The sequence below is a fragment of the Durio zibethinus genome, chromosome 1 (assembly GCF_047325235.1).
Source record: "Durio zibethinus cultivar Kanyao isolate XHJ-2024 chromosome 1, ASM4732523v1, whole genome shotgun sequence".
NCBI classification, from domain to species: domain Eukaryota; kingdom Viridiplantae; phylum Streptophyta; class Magnoliopsida; order Malvales; family Malvaceae; genus Durio; species Durio zibethinus.
In genome coordinates this window covers 15,131,842-15,148,494 of record NC_143162.1, presented here as the reverse complement: position 1 = coordinate 15,148,494, position 16,653 = coordinate 15,131,842, and positions in this window count along the sequence as shown.

Here is a 16,653-nt window from a genome sequence, read left to right as displayed (position 1 = left end):
GCCAAAACTCCTTCCGAAAAAATTTTAAAAAATCTCGAACCGCAAAAAGTTTCAAAAATCTTGAAAATAAGAAAACGAGTTGTCTTGCAATGAAACTTCACGTGAAGGCTTAAGGACCATTGTATGAATTTACAAGCCATAAAATGGTATTGGCATGCAGAAATATGAAGATGTGCGTAAACCCACCTACCACCCGATTGATCCATGGCTTGCGTATCCCGTCTCTCTGGCCGGCGTAGTGCCCGCCTGCCCGCCCGCCCGCTCGTTTCGTCGGTTGGCTTAGGCATACAGAGTTCATTCCCAGTCTAAGATCGGATCGAATTGAGGGTTGCGATAGCAGGATCGGCAGCATACAGAGGGGGACCCGGCCGATCCTCGGCTTGCGTATCCCGCCCATCTAGCCGGTTGAGTGTCCGCACGCTCGTTTTGTGGGTTGACTTAGGCATACGGAGTTCATTCCCAGTCGAAGCGTACGGAGTTCATTCCTAGTCTAAGATCGGATCAGACCGAGGGTTACGATAGCACATGCTGGGCTTGAGCATGTGGTGGTGCCGTATTTTTCTTCATTGGGGCACCATCGCCGGAGCATCGCTGCAGAACCTGACCGATGGCATTGGGGTTCCGGCGATCGGTGGGGCCGGGAGGGTGTGCGCACATGATGTGCGATGGGTGCTGGTACTTGGCCCTTATATTGGCCCCCTATCCCTCATCAAACCTCGAGAACTCACACCCCCTTAAAGAGCATTTGAGATTTTACAGGTTTGCTGCCAGTAGCCATTAAAGTGTCTGAAATGGGGACACTTTTTTCAAATGGTCACAAAATCTTGTACAGTTCGAATTTTTAGCTGAATTTTTTTGTGCATGCCAACAAAAATACAAGGATCACGTCTACCAAGTTTGGGACCAAAACTCTTTCCGAAAAAATTTTTAAAAATCCCAAACCGTAAAAAGTTTCAAAAATCATGAAAAATAAAAAATGAGTCGTTTTGCCATGAAACTTCACGTGAAGGCTTAAGTTACCATTGTATGAATTTACAAGCCATAAAAATGGCATTGGCATGGAGAAATATGAAGATGTGCCTAAACTCACCTACCACCCTATCGATCCACGGCTTGTGCATCCCATCTCTCTAGCCTACGTAGTGCCCGCCCACCTGCCCGCTCGCTTCGTCGGTGGGCTAAGGCTTATGGAGTTCATTCCCAATCTAAGATTGGATCGGACCAAGGGTTACAGTAGCAGGATCAGTAGCACGTAGAGTGGGACCCAGTCGATCCCCGACTTGCGCATCTCACCCCTCTGGCTGGCTGAGCGCCCGCATGCTCATTTCATGGGTTGACTTAGGCATACGGAGTTCATTCCTAGTCTAAGCATACAGAGTTCATTCCAAGTCTAAGATCAGACCGGACCGAGGGTTGCGGCAGCACATGCTGGGCTCGAGCATGTGCTGGTGTCGCATTTTTCTTCGTCGGGGCACCATCGTCGGAGCATCGCCAGAGAACCTAACCGCCCATATTGAGGTTCCGACGATCGGGGGGCCGGGGGGTGTGCGGACATGATGTGCGATGGGTGCTGGTACTTGGCCCTTATATTGGCCCCCTATCCCTCATCAAACGTCGAGAACCCATAACCCCTTAAAGAGCATTTGAGATTTTACAGGTTTGGCGCCAGTAGCTGTTAAAGTGTTTGAAATGGGGACACTTTTTTCAAATGGTCACAAAATCTTTTACACTTTGTGTTTTTAGCTGAATTTTTTATGCATGCCAACAAAAGTACAAGGATCACGTCTACCAAGTTTGGGGCCAAAACTCTTCCGAAAAAATTTTAAAAAACCTCGAACCGTAAAAAGTTTCGAAAATCATGAAAAATAGAAAATGAGTCATCTTGCCATGAAACTTCACGTGAAGGCTTAAGGGACCATTGTATGAATTTGCAAGCCATAAAAATTGCATTGGCACATAGAAATATGAAGATGTGCCTAAACCCACCTACCACCCTATCGATCCACGGCTTGCACATCCCGTCTCTCTGGCCGGCGTAGTGCCCACCCATCCACCCGCTCGCTCGTTTCGTCGGTTGGCTTAGGCATACAGAGTTCAATCCCAGTCTAAGATCAGGCCGAACTGAGGGTTGCAGCAACAGGATCGACAGCACGTAGAGGGGGACCAGATCGATTCCCGGCTTGTGCATCCCGTTCCTCTGGCCGGCTGAGCGCCCGTACGCTCGTTTCGTGGGTTGACTTAGGCATACGGAGTTCATTCCCAGTCTAAGCATACAGAGTTCGTTCGCAGTCTAAGATCGGATTGGACCAAGGGTTGTGGCACCACATGCTGGGCTCGAGCATGTGCTGGTGCCGCATTTTTCTTCGTCGGGGTACCATCGCCGGAGCATCGCTAGAGAACCTGACCGACAGCATTGGGGTTCCGACGATCGGGGGGGCCGAGGGCGGTGTGCACGCATGATGTGGGATGGGTGCTGGTACTTGGCTCTTATATTGGCCCCCTATCCCTCATCAAACCTCGAGAATTCACACCCCCTTAAAGAGCATTTGAGATTTTACAGGTTTGCTGCCAGTAGCCATTAAAGTGTCTGAAATGGGGACACTTTTTTCAAATGGTCACAAAATCTTGTACACTTCATGTTTTTAGCTGAATTTTTTTATGCATGCCAACAAAAGTACAAGGATCATGTCAACCAAGTTTGGGGCCAAAACCCTTCAGAAAAAATTTTAAAAAATCTCGAACCGTAAAAAGTTTCAAAAATCATGAAAAATAGAAAACGAGTCATCTTGCCATGAAACTTCAAGTGAAGGCTTAGGGGACCATTGTATGAATTTGCAAGCCATAAAAATCGCATTGGCACACAGAAATATGAAGATGTGCCTAAACCCACCTACCACCCTATCGATCCACGGCTTGCGCATCTCGTCTCTCTGGCCGGTGTAGTGCCCGCCCGCCCGCCCACCCGCTCGTTTCGTCAGTTGGCTTAGGCATACAGAGTTCAATCCCAGTCTAAGATCAGGCCAAACTGAGGGTTGCAGTAGCAGGATTGACAGCACACAGAGGGGGACCCGACCGATCCCCGGCTTGCGCATCCCTACCCCTCTAGCCGGCTGAGCGCCCGGACACTCATTTCGTGGGTTGACTTAGGCATACGGAGTTCATTCCCAGTCTAAGCATACAGAGTTTGTTCGTAGTCTAAGATCTAATCGGATCGAGGGTTGTGGCAGCACATGTTGGGCTCAGGCATGTGCTGGTGTCGTATTTCTCTTCGTCGGGGTACCATCACCGGAGCATCGCCGGAGAACCTGATTGGCGGCATTGGGGTTCCGACGATCGGGGGGGCGGGGGCGGTGTCCGCGCATGATGTGGGATGGGTGCTGGTACTTGGCCCTTATATTGGCCCCCTATTCCTCATCAAACCTCAAGAACTCACACCCCTTAAAGAGCATTTGAGATTTTACAGGTTTGCTGCCAGTACCCATTAAAGTGTCTGAAATGGGGACACTTTTTGCAAATGGTCACAAAATCTTGTACACTTCGAGATTTTAGTTGAATTTTTTTGTGGATGCCAACAAAAATAGAAGGATCACGTCTACCAAGTTTGGGGCCAAAACACCTTCCAAAAGAATTTTAAGAAATCCTGAACCGTGAAAAGTTTTAAAAATCATGAAAAATAGAAAAGGAGTCGTCTTGCCATGAAACTTCACGTGAAGGCTTAAGGAACCATTGTATGAATTTACAAGCCATAAAAATGGCTTTGGCATGCAGAAATATGAAGATGTGCCTAAACCCACCTACCACCCTATCGATCCACGGCTTGCGCGTCCCGTCTCTCTGGCCGGCGTAGTGCCCGCCCACCCGTCCGGTTGCTCATTTCGTCGGTTGGCTTAGGCATATGCAGTTCATTCCTAGTCTAAGCATATGCAGTTTATTCCCAATATAAGATCGGACCAGACCGAGGGTTGTGGTAGCACATGCTGGGCTCGGACATGTGCTGGCGCCACATTTTTCTTCATTGGGGCACCATCACCGGAGCATCACCGAAGGATCTGATCGGAGGTATTAGGGTTCCGGCGATCGGGGGGCCAGGGGGGTGTGTGCACATGATGTGCAATGGGTGCTGGTACTTGGCCCTTATATTCACCCCTTATCCCTCATCAAACCTCAAGAACTCACACCCCCTTAAAGAGCGTTTGAGATTTTACAGGTTTACTGCCAGTAGCCATTAAAGTGTCTGAAATGGGGACACTATTTTCAAATGGTCACAAAATCTTGTACACTTGGAGTTTTTATCTGAATTTTTTTGTGCATGCCAACAAAATACAAGGATCACATCTAACAAGTTTGGGGCCAAAACTCTTTCCGAAAAAATTTTAAAAAATCCCAAACCGCAAAAAGTTTCAAATATCGTGAAAAATAGAAAACGAGTCGTCTTGCCATGAAACTTCACGTGAACGCTTAAGGGACCATTGTATGAATTTACAAGCCATAAAAATGGCATTGGCTTTGCAGAAATATGAAGATGTGCCTAAACCCACCTACCACCCTATCGATCCACGGCTTACGCATCCCGTCTCTTTGGTCGGCATAGTGCCTGCCCGCCCGCACACTCGTTTCGTCGGTTGGCTTAGGCATATTGAGTTCATTCCCAGTCTAAGATCGGACCAGACCGAGGGTTGCAGCAGCAAGATTGACAGCACGCAGACGGGGACCTGGCCGATTCCTGGCTTACGCATCCTGCCCCTCTGGCCGGCTGAGCGCCCGCACGTTCGTTTCATGGGTTGACTTAGGCATATGGAGTTCATTCCCAGTCTAAGCATGCAGAGTTCATTCCCAGTCTAAGCATACAGAGTTCATTCCCAGTCTAAGATCGGATTGGACCGAGGGTTACGGCAGCACATGCTACGCTCGGGCATGTTCTGGTGCCACATTTTTCTTCGTCGGGGCAGCATTGCCGGAGCATCACCGGGGAACCTAACCGGTGGCTTTAGGTGTTCCTACGATTGGGGGGCCCGGGGGTGTGCGCACATGATGTGCGATGGGTGCTGGTACTTGGCTCTTATATTGGCCCCTTATCCCTCATCCAACCTCGAGAACTCACACCCCCTGAAAAAGCATTTGAGATTTTACAGGTTTGCTGCCAGTAGCTAATAAAGTGTCTGAAATGGGGACACTTTTTTCAAATGGTCACAAAATCTTGTATACTTCGAGTTTTTAGCTGAATTTTTTTGTGCATGCCAACAAAAATTCAAGGATCACGTCTACCAAGTTTGGGGCCAAAACGCCTTCTGAAAAAATTTTAAAAAATCCTGAACCATAAAAAGTTTCAAAAATCATGAAAAATAGAAAACGAGTCGTCTTGCCATGAAACTTCACGTGAAGGCGTAAGGTACCATTGTATGAATTTACAAGCCATAGAAATGGCATTGGCATGCAGAAATATGAAGATATGCCTAAACCAACCTACCACCCTATCGATCCATGACTTGCGCATCCCGTCTCTCTGGCCGACGTAGTGCTCGCCCACCCGTTCATTTCGTCGGTTGGCTTAGGCATACGAAGTTGATTCCCAGTCTAAGATCTGACCGGATTGAGGGTTGTGGCAGTAGGATCGATAGTGCACAGAGGGGGACCCGGCCGATCCCTGGGTTGCGCATCTCGCCCTTCAGGCTAGTTGAGCGCCCGCACGCTCGTTTCGTGGGTTGACTTATGCATACGAAGTTCATTCCCAGTCTAAGATCAGATCGGACCGAGGGTTGCAGTAGTAGGATCGACAGCACACAGAGTTGGACCCGGCCGATCCCCAGCTTGCGCATCCCGTCCCTCTGGTCAATTGAGCGCCCGGACGCTCGTTTCGTGGGTTGACTTAGGCATACGGAGTTCATTCCTAGTCTATGCATACGGAGTTCATTCCCAGTCTAAGCATACGGAGTTCATTCCCAGTCTATGATCGGACCAGACCAAGGGTTGTGGCAGCACATGCTGGGCTCGAGCATGTGCTGGTGTCTCATTTTTTCTTCGTCGGGGCACCATCATCGGAGCATCATCGGAGAACCTGACCGACGGCATTAGGGTTCTGGCGATCGGGGGGCCGGGGGGTGTGCGCACATAATGTGTGATGGGTGCTGGTACTTGGCCCTTATATTGGCCCCCTATCCCTCATCAAACCTCAAGAACTCACCCCCTTTAAAGAGCATTTGAGATTTTACAGGTTTACTGCTAGTAGCCATTAAAGTGTCTGAAATGGGGACATTTTTTTCAAATGGTCACAAAATCTTGTACACTTCGAGTTTTTAGCTGAATTTTTTTGTGCATGCCAACAAAAACACAAGGATCATGTCTACAAAGTTTGGGGCCAAAACTCCTTCTGAAAAAAGTTTAAAAAATCCTGAACCATAAAAAGTTTCAAAAATCATGAAAAATAGAAAACGAGTCATCTTGCCATGAAACTTCACGTGAAGGCTTAAGGGACCATTGTATGAATTTACATGTCATAGAAATTGCATTGGCATGCAGAAATATGAAGATGTGCCTAAACCAACCTACCACCCTGTCGATCCATGACTTGCGCATCCCGTCTCTCTGGACGGCGTAGTGCCCGCCCGCCCGCTCATTTCGTCGGTTGGCTTAGGCATACGAGTTGATTCCCAATCTAAGATCAGACCAGACTGAGGGTTACGGTAGCAGGATCGATAGTGCGCAGCGGGGGACTCGACCGATCCCCGGGTTGCGCACCTCGCCCCTCTGGCTGATTGAGTGCCCGTACGCTCGTTTCGTGGGTTGACTTATGCATTGGCACGTAGAGGTATGAAGATGTACTGAAACCTGCCTACCACCCATCAATCCACAGCTTCCTTATCTCGTCTCTCTGGTCGACGTAGTGCCCACCCGCCCGCCTACCCGCTTGTTTCGTCGGTTGGCTTAGGCATCCAGAGTTCATTCCCATTCTAAGATTAGACCAGACCGAGTGTTGTGGTAGCAGGATCGGCAGCATGCAAAGGGGGACCCAGTCAATCCCCGGCTTGCGTATCCCACCCCTCCGATCGGCTGAGTGCCTGCACGCTCATTTCATGGGTTGACTTAGGCATACGAAGTTCATTCCCAGTCTAAGCATACGAAGTTCATTCCTAGTCTAAGATCGGACTGGACCGAGGGTTGCGGCAGCACATGCTGGGCTCAGGCATGTGTTGGTGCCTCATTTTTCTTCGCTGGGGCACCATCACTGGAGCATCGTCGGAGAACCTGACCGACGGCATTAGGGTTCCGACGATCGGGGGGGCCAGGGGGTGTGCGCACATGATGTGCGATGGGTGCTGGTACTTGGCCCTTATATTGGCCCCCTATCCCTCATCAAACCTCAAGAACTCACACCCCTTAAAAAGCATTTGAGATTTTATAGGATTGTTGCCAGTAGCCATTAAAGTGTTTGGAATGGGGACACTTTTTTCAAATGGTCACAAAATCTTGTACACTTCGAGTTTTTAGCTGAATTGTTTTGTGCACGCCAACAAAAGTACGAGGATCACGTCTACCAAGTTTGGGGCCAAAACGCCTTCCAAAAAAATTTTAAAAAATCTTGAACCGCAATAAGTTTCGAAAATCATGAAAAATAGAAAACGAGTCGTCTTGCCATGAAACTTCACGTGAAGGCTTAAGGGACCATTGTTTGATTTTAGAAGCCATAAAAATGGCATTGGCAGGCAGAAATATGAAGATGTGCCTAAACCCACCTACCACCCTATCGATCCACAGCTTGCGCATCCCGTCTCTCTGGTCGGCATAGTTCCCATCCGCCCGCCCGCTCATTCCGCCAGTTGGCTTAGGCATACGGAGTTCATTCCCAGTCTAAGATCAGACCGGACCGAGGGTTGTGGTAGCAAGATTGGCAGCACGCAGAGGGGGACCCGACCGTTCCCCTGCTTGCGCATCCCGCCCCTCGGCCGGCTGAACGCCTGCATGCTCGTTTCATGGGTTGACTTAGGCATATGGAGTTCATTCCCAGTCTAAGCATGCGGAGTTCATTCCCAGTCTAAGATCAGACTGGATCGAGGGTTGTGGTAGCACATGCTGGGGTCGGGCATGTGCTGGTGCCGTATTTTTCTGCGTCGGGGCACCATCGTCGGAGCATTGCCGGGGAACCTGACCGGCGGCATTGGGGTTCCGGCTATTGGGGGGGCCGGGGGGTGTGCGCACATGATGTGCGATGGGTGCTGGTACTTGGCCCTCATATTGGCCCCCTATCCCTCATCAAACCTCAAGAACTCACACCTCCTTAAAGAGCAATTGAGATTTTACAGGTTTGCTGCCAGTAGCCATTAAAGTGTCTGAAATAGGGACACTTTTTTCAAATGGTCACAAATCTTGTACACTTCGAGTTTTTAGCTGAATTTTTTTGTAAACGCCAATAAAGGCACACAGATCATGTCTACCAAGTTTGGGGCCAAAATACCTTTCGAAAAAATTTTAAAAAATCCTGAACCGCAATAAGTTTAAAAAATCATGAAAAATAGAAAACAAGTTGTCTTGGCATGAAACTTCACGTGAAGACCATTGTATGAATTTACAAGCCATAAAAATGGCATTGGAATGCAGAAATATGAAGATGTGCCTAAACCCACCTACCACCCTATCGATTCACAGCTTGCGCATCCCGTCTCTCTAGCCGGCATACTGCCTGCCTGCCCGCCCGCTCATTTCTTCGGTTGGCTTAGGCATACGAAGTTCATTCCCAGTCTAAGATTAGATCAGACTGAGGGTTGTGGCAGTAGGATCGGCAGCACACAGAGGGGAACCCGATCGATCCCCGGCTTGCGCTTCCCGCCCCTCTAGCCGACTGAATGCCTGCACGCTCCTTTCGTGAGTTGACTTAGGCATATGGAGTTCATTCCCAGTCTAAGATCAGATCGGACCAAGGGTTGCGACAGCACATGCTAGGCTCAGGCATGTGCTAGTGGCACATTCTTCTTCGTCGGGGCACCATCACTGGAGCATCGTCGGAGAACCTGACCGGCGGCATTAGGGTTTCGGCGATCAGGGGGCCGGGGGGGTGTACGCACATGATGTACGATGGGTGCTGCTACTTGGCCCTTATATTGGCCCCCTATCCCCCATCAAACCTTGAGAACTCACATCCCCTTAAAGAGCATTTGAGATTTTACAGGTTTGTTGCCAGTAGCCATTAAAGTGTTTGAAATGGGGACACTTTTTTCAAATGGTCACAAAATCTTGTACACTTCGAGTTTTTAGCTGAATTTTTTTGTGCATGCCAAAAAAAGTACAAGGATCACGTCTACCAACTTTGGCCTCAAAATTGCTTTCGAAAAAATTTTAAAAAATCTTGAACCGCAAAAAGTTTTGAAAATCATGAAAAATAGAAAATGAGTCGTCTTGCCATGAAACTTCTCGTGAAGGCTTAAGGGACCATTGTATGAATTTACAAGCCAAAAAAATGACATTGGCACATAGAAATATGAAGATGTGCCTAAACCCACCTACCACCCTATCGATGCACGACTTGCGCATCCCGTCTCTCTGGCCAGCGTAGTGCCCGCCCGTCCGCTCGCTCGTTTCGTGAGTTGGCTTAGGCATACGGAGTTCATTCCCAGTCTAAGATCGGACCGAACTAAAGGTTGCGGCAGCAGCATTGGCAGCACGTAGAGGGGGACCCGGCCGATCCTTGACTTACGCATCCCACCCCTCTGGCGGACTAAGCGCCCGCACGCTCGTTTCGTGGGTTGACTTAGGCATACGGAGTTCATTCCCAGTCTAAGCATACAGAGTTCTTTCCCAGTCCAAGATCGGACCGGACCGAGGGTTGTGACAGCACATGTTGGGCTCGGGCATGTGCTGGTGCCGCATTTTTCTTCGCTGGGGCACCATCGTCGGAGCATCGCCGGAGAGCCTGACCGACGGCATTGGGGTTTTGGCGATCGAGGGGGCCGGGGGGGTGTGCTCACATGATGTGCAATGGGTGCTGGTACTTGGCCCTTATATTGGCCCCCTATCCCTCATCAAACCATGAGAACTCACACCCCCTTAAAGAGCATTTGAGATTTTACAAGTTTGCTTCTAGTAGCCATTAAAGTGCCTAAAATGGGGACACTTTTTCAAATGGTCACAAAATCTTGCACACTTCGAGTTTTTAGCTGAAATTTTTTGTGCATGCCAACAAAATTACAAGGATCACGTCTACCAAGTTTGGGGCCAAAACTCCTTCTGAAAAAATTTAAAAAAATCTCGAACCGTAGAAAGTTTTAAAAATTGTGAAAAATAGAAAACGAGTTGTCTTGCCATGAAACTTCGCGTGAAGGCTTAAGGGACCATTGTATGAATTGACAAGCAATAAAAATGGCATTGGCACGTCGAAATATGAAGATGTGCCTAAACCCACTTACCACCCTATCGATCGACGGCTTGCGCATCCCGTCTCTCTGGCCGGCGTAGTGCCCGCCCGCCCGCCCGCTCATTTCGTCGGTTGGCTTAGTCATATAGAGTTCATTCCCAGTCTAAGATCAGACCGGACAGAGGGTTGGGGTAGTAGGATCGGCAGAACGCAGAAGGGGACCCAGCCGATCCTCGGCTTGCGCAGCCTGCCCCTCTGGCCGACTAGGCGCCCGCACGCTCGTTTCGTGGGTTGACTTAGGCATACGGAGTTCATTCCAAGTATAAGATCAGACTGGTCCGAGGGTTGCATCAGACTGGTCCGAGGGTTGCAGCAGCACAAGCTGGGCTCGGGCATGTGCTGGTGCCATATTTTTATTCGTTGGGGCACCACCGCCGGAGCATCGCCGGAGAACCCGACCGACAGCATTGGGGTTCCGACGGTCGGGGGGGCCAGGGGGTGTGCGCACATGATGTGCGATGGGTGCTGGTACTTGGCCTTTATATTGGCCCCCTATCCCTCATCAAACCTCAAGAACTCACACCCCCTTAAAGAGCATTTGAGATTTTACAGTTTTGCTGCCAGTAGCCATTAAAGTGTCTGAAATGGGGACACTTTTTTCAAATGGTCACAAAATCTTGTACACCTCGAGTTTCTAGCTGAATGTTTTTGTGCATGCCAACAAAATTACAAGGATCACGTCTACCAAGCTTGGGGCCAAAACCCCTTCCAAAAAAATTTAAAAAAATCTCAAACCGTTAAAAGTTTGCAAAATAATGAAAAATAGAAAATGAGTTGTCTTGCCATGAAACTTCACGTGAAGGCTTAAAGGACCATTGTATAAATTTACTAGCCATAAAAATGGCATTAGCACACAGAAATATGAAGATGTGCCAAAACCCACCTACCACCCTATCGATCCACGACGTGCGCATCTCGTCTCTCTGGTTGGCGTAGTGCTCACCCGCCCGCCCGCTCGTTTCTTCGGTTGGCTTAGGCATACGGAGTTCACTCCTAGTCTAAGATCGGACCGGACTGATGGTTACGGTAGCAGGATCGGTAGCATGGAGAGGGGGACCCAGCCGATCCCCGGCTTGTGCATCTTGCCCCTCTGGCCGGCTGAGCGCCCGCATGCTCGTTCCATGCGTTGACTTAGGCATACGGAGTTCATTCCTAGCCTAGGCATACGGAGTTCATTCCCAGTCTAAGATCAGACTGGATAGAGGGTTACGACAGCACATGCTGGGCTCGGGCATGTGCTGGTGCCGCATTTTTCTTCATCAAGGCACCATCGCCAGAGCATCATCGGAGAACTTGACCTACAGCATTGGGGTTCCGGCGATCGGAGGGACCGGGGGGGTGTGCGCACATGATGTGTGATGGGTGTTGGTACTTGGCCCTTATATTGGCCCCCTATCCCTCATCAAACCTCGAGAACTCACACCCCCTTAAAGAGCATTGGAGATTTTACAGGTTCGCTGCCAGTAGCCATTAAAGTGTTTGGAATGGGGACACTTTTTTCAAATGGTCACAAAATCTTGCACACTTCGAGTTTTTAGCTGACTTTTTTTATTCATGCCAACAAAAATACAAGGATCACATCTACCAAGTTTGGAACCCAGTCGATCCCCGGCTAAGCGCCCGCATGCTCGTTTCATGGGTTGACTTAGGCATACAAAGTTCATTCCCAATCTAAGATCAAACCGGACTGAGGGTTGCGGCAGCAGGATCAGTAGCACGCAGAGGGGGACCCAGTCGATCCTCGGTATTGGGGTTTCGACGATCGGGGGGGCCGGGGGGGTGTGCGCACATGATGTGTGATGGGTGCTGGTACTTGGCCCTTATATTGGCCCCCTATCCCTCATCAAACCTCGAGAACTCACACCCCCTTAAAGAACATTTGAGATTTTACAAGTTTGCAACCAGTAGCCATTAAAGTGTCTGAAATGGGGACACTTTTTTCAAATGGTCGTAAAATCTTGTACACTTCGAGTTTTTAGCTGAATTTTTTTGGGCATGCCAACAAAAATACAAGGATCATGTCTACCATGTTTGGGGCAAAAACTGCTTTCAAAAAATTTTTAAAAAATCTCGAACCACAAAAAGTTTCAAAAATCATGAAAAATAGAAAACGAGTCGTATAGCCATGAAACTTCACGGGAAGGCATAAGGGACCATTGTATGAATTTACAAGCCATAAAAATGGCATTGGCACGTAGAAATATGAAGATGTGCCTAAACCCACCTACCACCCTATCGATCCACGGCTTGCGCATCCCGTCTCTCTCACCGGCGTAGTTTCGGCCGCCCGCCCGCCCGCTCATTTCATCGGTTGGCTTAGGCATACGGAGTTCTTTCCCAGTCTAAGATCCGACAGGATCGAGGGTTGCGACAGTAGGATCGTTAGCACGCAGAGGGGGACCCGATCGATCCCCGGCTTGCGCATCCCGGCCCTCTGGCCGATTGAATGCCCGCACGCTCATTTCATGGGTTGAGTTAGGCATACGGAGTTCATTCCCAGTCTAAGCATACGGAGTTCATTCCTAGTCTAAGATCGGATCACATCGAGGGTTGCGGTAGCACATGCTGGGCTCGGGCATGTGTTGGTGCCGCATTTTTCTTCACCGGGGCACCATCACCGGAGCATCGTCGGAGAACCTGACCGGCGGCATTGGGGTTCTGGTGATCGGGGGGGCGAGGGGGGTGTGTGCACATGATGTGCGGTGAGTGCTGGTACTTGGCCCTTATATTGGCCCTTATCCCTCATCAAACCTCGAGAACTCACACCCCCATAAAGAGCATTTGAGATTTTATAGGTTTGCTGGCAGTAGCCATTAAAGTGTTTGAAATGGGGACACTTTTACAAGCCATAAAAATGGCATTGGCATGCAGAAATATGAAGATGTGCCTAAACCAACCTACCACCCTATCGATCCACGGCTTGCGCATCCCGTCTCTCTGGCCGGCGTAGTGCCTGCCCGCCCGTCCGCTCGTTTGATCGATTAGCTTAGGCATACGGAGTTCATTCCCAGTCTAAGATCCGATCGGATTGAAGGTTATGGCAGCAGGATCGACAGAATGTAGAGGGGGACCCAACCGATCCCCGGCTTACGCATCTCGCCCCTCTGGTCGGCTGAGCATCGGCTCACTCGTTTCATGGGTTGACTTAGGCATACGGAGTTCTTTCCCGATCTAAGCATACGAAGTTCATTCCTGATCTAAGATCGGACTGGACTGAGGTTTGCGACAGCACATGCTGGGCTCAGGCATGTGCTGGTGCCGCATTTCTCTTCGTCGGGGCACCATCGTCGGAGTATCGCCAGAGAACCTGACCGGTGGCATAAGGGTTCCGATGATCCGGGGGGCCGGGGGGGTGTACGCACATGATGTCGGATAGGTACTGGTACTTGGCCCTTATATTGGCCCCCTATCCCTCATCAAACCTCAAGAACTCACACCCCCTTAAAGAGCATTTGAGATTTTACAGGTTTGCTTCCAGTAACCATTAAAGTGCCTGAAATGGGGACACTTTTTTCAAATGGTCACAAAATCTTGTACAATTCGAGTTTTTAGCTGAATTTTTTTGCGAATGCCAAAAAAAAATACAATGATCACGTCTACCAAGTTTGGGTCCAAAACTCCTTTCGAAAAAATTTTAAAAAATCCTGAACCGTAAAAAGTTTCAAAAATCGTGAAAAATAGAAAACAAGTCGTCTTGCCATGAAACTTCACGTGAAGGCTTAAGTGACCATTGTATGAATTTACAAGCCATAAAAATGGAATTGGCTTGCAGAAATATGAAGATGTGCCTAAACCCACCTACCACCCTATCGATCCACGGCTTGCGCATCTCGTCTCTCTAGCCGATGTAGTGCCCGCCCGCCTGTCCGCCTGCTCGTTTCATCGGTTGGCTTAGGCATACGGAGTTCATTCCCAGTCTAAGATTGGACCAGACCAAGGGTTGCGGTAGTAGAATCGGCAGCATGCAACGGGGGACCTGGCCGATCCTTGGCTTGCGCATCCCGCCCCTCTGGCTGGCTGAGCGCCCGCACGATCGTTTCATGGGTTGACTTAGGCATACGGAGTTCATTCCCAGTCTAAGCATACGAAATTCATTCCAGTCTAAGATCGGACTGGACCGAGGGTTGCGGCAGCACATGCTGGGCTCGGGCATGTCCTGGTGCCACATTTTTCTTCGTCGGAGCACCATCGCTGGAGCATCGTGAGAGAACCTGACTGGCAGCATTAGGGTTCCGGTGATCGGGGGGGCCGGGGGGGTGTACGCACATGGTATGGGATGGGTACTGGTACTTGGCCCTTACATTGGCCCCCTATCCCTCATCAAACCTTGAGAACTCACACCCCCTTAAAGAGCATTTGAGATTTTACAGGTTTGCTTCCAGTAGCCATTAAAGTGCTGAAATGGGGACACTTTTTGCAAATGGTCACAAAATCTTGTACACTTCGAGTTTTTAGCTGAATTTTTTTGTGCATGCCAAAAAAAAAATACAAGGATCACGTCTACCAAGTTTGGGGCCAAAAATCCTTCTGAAAAAATTTTAAAAAATCTCGAATCGTAAAAAGTTTCAAAAATCATGAAAAATAGAAAACGAGTCATCTTGCCATGAAACTTCACGTTAAGGCTTAAGGGACCATTGTATGAATTTACAAGCCATAAAAATGGCATTCGCACATAGAAATATAAAGATGTGCCTAAACCCACCTACCACACTATCAATCCATGGCTTGCGCATCCCGTTTCTCTGGCCAACGTAGTGCTCACCTGTCCGCCCGCCTACCCGCTCATTTTTTTGGTTGCCTTAGGCATGCGGAGTTCATTCCTAGTCTAAGATCAGACCAGACCAAGGGTTGCGACAGCAGGATCTGTAGCACGCAGAGGGGGACTCGACCGATCCTCGACTTGCGCATCCCGCCCTTTTAGCCGGCTGAGCGCCCGAACGCTCGTTTCATGGGTTGACTTAGGCATGCGGAGTTCATTCCTAGTCTAAGCATATGGAGTTCATTCCTAGTCTAAGATCGGACCGAATCGAGGGTTGCGGCAATAGGATCAGCAGCACGCAGAGGGGGACCCGATCGATCCTCGGGTTACGCATCCTGCCCCTCTAGCCTGCTTTGCGCCCACACGCTTGTTTCGTGGGTTGATTTAGGCATACGAAGTTCATTCCCAGTCTAAGATCAGATCGGACTGAGGGTTGCGACAGCAGATGCTGGGCTCGGGCATGTGCTGATGCCATATTTTTCTTCGTCGGGGCACCATCGCTGGAGCATTGTCGGAGAACCTGACCGGCGGCATTGGGGTTCCGGCGATCGGGCGGGTTGGGGGGTGTGCGCACATGATGTGCGATGGGTGCTGGTACATGGCCCTTATATTGGCCCCCTATCACTCATCAAACCTCAAGAACTAACACCCCCTTAAAGAGCATTTGAGATTTTACAGGTTTGCTGCCAGTAGCCATTAAAGTGACTGAAATGGGGACACTTTTTTCAAACGGTCACAAACTCTTGTACACTTCAAGTTTTTAGCTGAATGTTTTTGTGCATGCCAAAAAAAATACAAGGATCACGTCTACCAAGTTTGGGGCTAAAACTTCTTTCGAAAAAATTTTAAAAAATCTCGAACTGTAAAAATTTTGAAAATCGTGAAAAATAGAAAATGAGTCGTCTGGCCATGAAACTTCATGTAAAGGCTTAAGGGACCATTGTATGAATTTACAAGCCTTAAAAATGGCATTGGCACGTAGAAATATGAAGATGTACCTAAACCCACCTACCACCCTATCGATCCATGGCTTGCACATCCCGTCTCTCTGGCCGACGTTGTGCTCGCCCACCCGCCCGCCTGTCGACTCATTTCGTCTATCGGCTTAGGCATACGGAGTTCATTCCCAAACCAAGGGTTATAGCAGTAGGATCAGCAGCACGCAGAGGGGGACCCAGCTGATCCTCGGCTTACGCATCCCGCCCTTCTGGCCGACTGAGGGACCGAACGCTCTTTTCGTGGGTTGACTTAGGAATACGTAGTTCATTCCCAGTCTAAGCATATGGAGTTCATTCCTAGTCTAAGATCGGACTGGACTGAGGGTTGTGGCAGCACATACTGGGCTCGGGCATGTGCTGGTGTCGCATTTTTCTTCACCGGGGCACCATTGCCGGAGCATCGTCGGAGAACCTGACTGGCGGTATTGGGGTTCCAACGATCGGGGGGGCGGGGGGTGTACGCACATGATGTGCGATGGGTGCTAGGACTTGGC